The sequence below is a fragment of the Phodopus roborovskii genome, unplaced genomic scaffold (genome assembly GCF_943737965.1).
Source record: "Phodopus roborovskii unplaced genomic scaffold, PHOROB, whole genome shotgun sequence".
NCBI classification, from domain to species: Eukaryota; Metazoa; Chordata; class Mammalia; order Rodentia; family Cricetidae; genus Phodopus; species Phodopus roborovskii.
In genome coordinates this window covers 20,975,001-20,981,270 of record NW_026126540.1, presented here as the reverse complement: position 1 = coordinate 20,981,270, position 6,270 = coordinate 20,975,001, and the positions used below count along the sequence as shown (strand labels likewise).

The 6,270-nt window shown below is 41.9% G+C and overlaps 1 pseudogene; it reads left to right on the top strand.

The window, feature by feature from the left end:
• Window positions 1-93: 93 nt before the first annotated feature.
• LOC127232915 (cell cycle progression protein 1-like) lies at window positions 94-2,328 on the top strand (annotated as a pseudogene).
• The last annotated feature ends 3,942 nt before the right edge of the window (window positions 2,329-6,270 follow it).

Below are 6,270 nucleotides of genomic sequence, written 5' to 3'. Positions count from 1 at the left end.
AAAAAAAGGACATAAAGAAATACAATAACAGATGCCACCACAGTGACAGCCGGTGCAGTCAGGCAGAGGAGGTGCTGCCTTCAGACCTGAATAATGTCTGAAAATTCCAGCAACAGTGGCTCATCTTGTGGTTGGACTGTTATCAATCATGAGGGTTCTGGTATAGAGATCATGAATTTTGCCACAGCCAGTGGCAGCTGTGAACTGACTCTAGAATGTTCCTCATTAGAGCAAGAGGAACTGCAAGTTCATGTGGGGCCTGGAGGTGGAGAATGCAGCGCAAACGGCATGTCGTGCGTGGGTGGAAGAGCCCAGGTTGTCATCAGTGCGAGAAACCAAGTCAGCAATTGAGTGGAGGAGGCAACTTCCCCCCGAAGACAATGTGTATTTCGGAACTACCAGTGATGGTTCTGATATTGTTACACTTGAACCACCTAAGCTGGAAGAAATGGGGAACCAGGAAGTTATTACAAAAGAAGCACCCAGCTCCGAAGACTTTGACATGGGTTCTTCCTCTAGTAGCCAGTACACCTACTGCCAGCCAGAATCCTTTTCATCTCAGCCTAGTGATGAGGAATCTGGTAGTGATGATAGCAGCCATGAGCCCAGCCCTGCCCTGAGAAGACTGTTTCTGTCTCAGAGTCTGAGGAGCCGCTACTTGCTGAACCAGAAGACGAACCCTCCAAGGAGCTAAGTAAATGCCAGTTTAGTGGTGGTCTCAACAAGTGTGTTATCCTGGCTTTGGTGATTGCTGTCAGCATGGGATTTGGACATTTCTATGGCACAATTCAGATTCAGAAGAGTCAGCAGTTAGTCAGAAAGATCCACAGAAATGAGCTCACTGATATGAAGGACTATCTCTTCCAATGCCAGCAGCAACAAGAGTCTTTTCTAGATTCCAAGTTGCTGAAACAAAACCTTGAGAGGTGATGGACTGTTACCGAAGCAGAGTTTACCTTTGTAACTCAGAAGAAGAGTCTTGCTGTAGAAAACTGGTGTTTAAGAATCTCTCTGGAGAAGGAAGAGAAAGCCCTGTCTTCCCTGCAGGAAGTTACAGCACCTGAGGGAGCAGATCAGATTGTTGGAAGATAAAGGCACAAGTACTCAGTTAGTTAGGGAGAACCAGGCTCTTCAGCTGAAGTAGAAACACAGAAAACAGTTTCCTTAATGAAAGGGAGACTCTGTTAGAGGAAGCAAAGTTGCTGAAAGGGGACCGGGAGAGAGTGCTCACAGCCATGGCTCTGTGGGCAGAACTTGAGCAGTTAGGCCCTTGCCAGGCTCAGGGCCACACAGATTCTCCCAGTGTGCAGACTGAAGAGAAGGAAGTCGTGCCGTTACAGCACAGACTTGCGGAGTTGGAGCAGAAGCTAACCTTTGAGCAGCAGCAATCTGACTTGTGGAGAAAACTGTATATTGAGGCGAAGGATCAAAATGGAAAGTTGGAGACCAAAGCAAGGAAGAGAGGAAGCCGAGGAAACCCCAGGGCTGGGGGGCAAGCTAAGGAGACATTTCTGGGGACAGTTAAGGAAACATTTGATGCTACAAAGAATTCTACCAAGGAGTTTATGAGACATCATAAATAAAAAAATCAAGCAGGCGAAAGAAGCTTTGAAGGAAAATCTGAAGAGGTTCTCAGGTTCAATGAAATCCACTTTCCGACATTTCAAAGACACCACCAAGAATATCTTTGATCAAAAGGGCAGTAAGAGATTTGGGCCTTTGAAAGAAGCAGCAGCTGAAAAGCCAAGAACAGCTCATGGTGATTCTTTGTATTCTCTACACAAGGCACTGAACCAAACAAAACCAGAATTGCAGAGGCCTTTCTACACAGAGCGAGGGAGGGAGAGAAAAGCCTAGTCACACAAAAGGAAGTAGAAAAAAAATGCAAATTCAGATACATACAAGGCCAAGTTTGACTGCAAGGACAGGCATTCCACCAGAAGGGTTTTTAGGGGCATGTTTGAATGTGCCGGACAAGAATCTGTTAGCTCTGTTAGCGCAGCGAGTCCTGTCAGGATAAGTGACTTCAGACAGCTGATTCAGTGGTACTTACTGAGTGAATTTGATATTTTCCACCACTGGGAAGAGCTGGACCAGTTTGTCAGTCCTTTTTTCCCAAAAGGTGTCTTTAGATATGACCAGAAGCTCTTCATCAACTTTGTTGATGCCACGAAAGGTTACCTTAGGGGAATAAAGGAGTATCAGGTAGAGGATGACAATTTGGAGAAGTTGGATCCATACATATATAGACACTTTGGGCACCTTTTTGCCCTTCCATTTGGACCCAGATCGGTTTACATAAAGCTATATTACTATAATATCTTCTAACAGTGCTATATTGTATAGTGTTGTTGTTGTTGTTTATCACTTTGAGCTTCTTAGAAGGTTACTGTATGTTAGTAAGAGGCAAGCTTTACTCTCACTGAAATTCAGAATAAATTGAAAGACAGTTTTAAAATTTAACTATTGCAAACTGAAAAAATCCATGTATTATATAATCACTTAGGCTTGAACAAATGGTTGAATTTCTACCTTAAACATTAGTTCGGTGTATATTAACTTATTTGAGCCAATTTGGTTTCTTTCAGTATAGTTTGTATAATTAAGTGAAATTATTGCCTTTTAATCTTTGACTTAGGAAGCTAGAAACAAACAGATTTTAATGTGCAGTTCAGGTCATGTGGACCTGCCACACATGTAATCATTGTTGGTCTTACATGACAGTTAGGAGTAGTACTAATTGAACTGTTACTGTTGTGAAGGATGATGGATACTCAAGAGTGACAACGTCCCATGATGTTCTTCAAAACTATATCTATTGTCCTTCAGCTTTTTATTCTGTAACTGCAAGTGTGTAGTGTTTACCTTTGAGAGTCACATAGTTCCATCTTTATGAATAAATGCAGTATGCCTATAAAATAAAAAGAAACCCAATAACACAATTAAAAAATAAGGAACAGGCCTCTTCACCCTTCCTCTGCCTTTGTGCAGCACATGGCTAACTCAGATTCTCACCATGTCTTCTCACAAGACTTTCAGAATCAAGCGATTCCTGGCCAAGAAACAAAAGCAAAATCATCCTATTCCTCAGTGGATTCGGATGGAAACCGGTAACAAAATCAGGTACAACTCCAAGACCCTGGAGGAGAACCAAGCTGGGCCTGTAAGGAAGGATTCACGCAATGGCAGGACTGAGAGTTTGTACTGAATCGTGGTCAACATGGTCTATCTGCCAGAGGGATGGAGATAAACATTTTTAACCTGGAGATTTGGTCATGTTTAAGTTGGGAATGGTTTGTTCAATAGTAAAAAAAAAAAAAAAATACAATGTAGAGTCTTTCAAAAAATAAGGAACAGAACTAAACAGAAAATTCTCAAAAGATGAAACATAAATTTATAGAAACACAGAAATTTTCAACATCCTTAGTCCTCAGGCAAATACAAATCAAAACTATGCTGAGATTTCATATTGCAACAATCAAAATGGCCGAGATCAAGGAAACTCGTGGTGGAAAGGATGTGGGGAAGGGGGACATTTATCCATTGCTGGTAGAAATGTATACTTTTTATAGTCACTGTGGAGATCAGTGTGGTGGTTTCTTGGGAAACTGAAAATAGATCCAGCTATGCCACTCTTGGGTATATACTCAAAGGATTTTACATTCTACTACAGACATTTGTCCGCCCATGTTCATTAAGATCGGGATTTATTAATTTATTCATAATAGCCAGAAATTGCAAATAGTCTAGGTGACCATAAAAGGATGAATGGATAATGTAGTACATTTACACAATGGAATATTACTTAGCTGTTATAAAAAAATAAAATCATGATTTTGCAGGTAAATGGATGTAGCTAGAAAAAAGCCATCCTAAGTGGGGTAACCCAAATCCAAAAGGACAGATTTGGTATGTGCTCTTATATATGTGGATGTTAGCTTCTAAGCCCTCAAACCATCCTAGTTCTACAAGCTGCATAAGCAGAGAGGTTGGGTATAGACTAAGGGAATGGGGAGCTCCCAAGGAGAGGGAAGGAGAATGTATAGTTATGGAGAGGCAAGGGTAGACTGAAACAGGAGAACTAAATGGAGAGTGGGAGGGAATAGGGTAGTAAAAGTGGGAAGATAGGGAGGAACAGCCAACACTAAGGACCACTTAGGAGATCAAATGGAAATCTAATACAGGAGAATTGCCTTTAAATATATACATTTATGAAAGAAATCTAAATTGAATCACCAAACCACTGGAGGATGCAAAGTCCTTACTAGATCTCTCTCACCACCAAGTGAAACCTTCATAGACAGGAACAGATTACATCTAATTGAGTTGAGTTGTTAGCTAAAAGGGACCCATAGAATCTCCAAAACAACTGAAGCTAATTGTCAAGACCATTGGTTACTCTCCACAAACTTATGGACAACACACACATATCTCATCAAACATGGAGAAGGCATGCTAGAGCCTACTTAGCGCCTTCATCCCTAATGACTAGTGTTCATGGTACTGGAATATACTGTGCATGCTACCAGAGGAGAAAAGTAACTATAAACCTAGTTACAAACCCTTTGATCTACAATGGTGACCTGTCTGTATGATACACTGCTACAATCTTGACACAAGTGTTGTGAGAGTAACCAACTATTATCTGATTAGATTTAAGGCCCAATCCATGACATGGGACCCATGCCTGACACTTCTCTGGCTGCCACGAATGTGAGACTAGATAGGCCAGTGACTTAGGGGAAAGCCAAATACTATTGTTCTGCTAGCCTCTGGTATCCTAAGGTGCATGGATCTGAGCCCTTGGAAGCTGCAGGTTAGGGTTGCCGAGTCCCTAGGCTTCCAGGACACAATCCCCAGCTACTGCAGCAGAAGCTGTCATGCTGACTCAGACCCAGACACAGTAAGCATTTTCACCCTGCATGTAAAAGTGCGCTTATGTGTCATCCACACCTCTCAATCCTTCTTGGGATCCATAGACTGAGAACTGACACTCTCACAGAGTGGGGTTCAGGGAGAGAGTCGGGAAAAGCAACTACAAAACCTCCCCTTCTCCTTTCCCTGCTCCCTTTAAAACACTAAATGCTAAAAATAAGCAACAAAGCACCGAATAGATTTTTGGATTGCAAAGACACCTGTTTTCTCAGTTCACAAAGGTCATATTAGGTTAGGCTGCCATTTTGTCTCAGGTTGGCTGTAATCACCAGTGTCTGCTGTACTCAGATGCCGGGGCTGCCCTGAAGAGATATTGGGGGGGGGGGGGTGAAGAAGGAGGACATTCCTAACCAGATTGTTATTCGTTATAATTCTGCAAACAAACTGCAGCCGATTAGACATCCAAAGGCAAAGGAATAGTTCCAGTGTCTATGGGACAGTGCTAAATTTACTTTCCTTTGTATACATTATTTTCTAAAGACACAAAGAGAAAGAAGGTATGGTGTGGAATCGGTGAGGATCTGGTGGGGGGGGGGATTTGGGAGGAGAAGGGAAAGTCAAATTAGAATATATTGCATGAAAAAATATTTTCTATTAAAAATACCCAGAGCAGTCATTACTAAAACCTTATCGTGTAATATGCGTGACACATGCCATATTGAGAAAGAAGTGAGTCTGACACAGTCCTACCTTAAGAGAGAATTTTAGAAATTTGGCATAAGACCTATATAGACAGAGTTATTTTTAAGTATATATCCAGTGCAGTGATGAGAACATAGTTTTTTGGAGGTTGTTATTTGTTTTATTTTAGTAAATGACTTTGGTGGGTGGTCTTTTCATAGACAGGTCTTAATGTGTAGCTCTGGCTACCCTAAGAACTTGTGATACTCTGTCCTTAGCCTCCTGAGTGCTAAATTTCTGGTGTATGCTTCCAAGCCCAAGCTCTAGCAAATTTTACTGAAATTTACTACAGGGTTAATGCCTATTTTTCCCCAAACTCTTGTGTTGGAAGTCAAACTTCCAAATGATGGTTTTAGGTGTGGGGTATAGGGGAGTGATTAAATCATAGAGGCAGAACCCTTGTGAGTGGATTAGTGCTGATATGCGGAAACCTTTGAGACCTCTGCAGCCCCTTCCACACTGTGAGACACTGTGAGGGTGTTATGGGCCAACACCAGGTCTTGAGCAGTCTCCTGAAGTCAGCATCTTCCCCTTAGACTACTCAGCCTCTGGGAAGGAAGTCTTGGTTTTTGTAAACTACCTTGTGTAGCCGCTAAAGATAGTAGCCTGCACTTGCTGAGGTTAGACACCACAAAATAACTAACTCGACTTGCT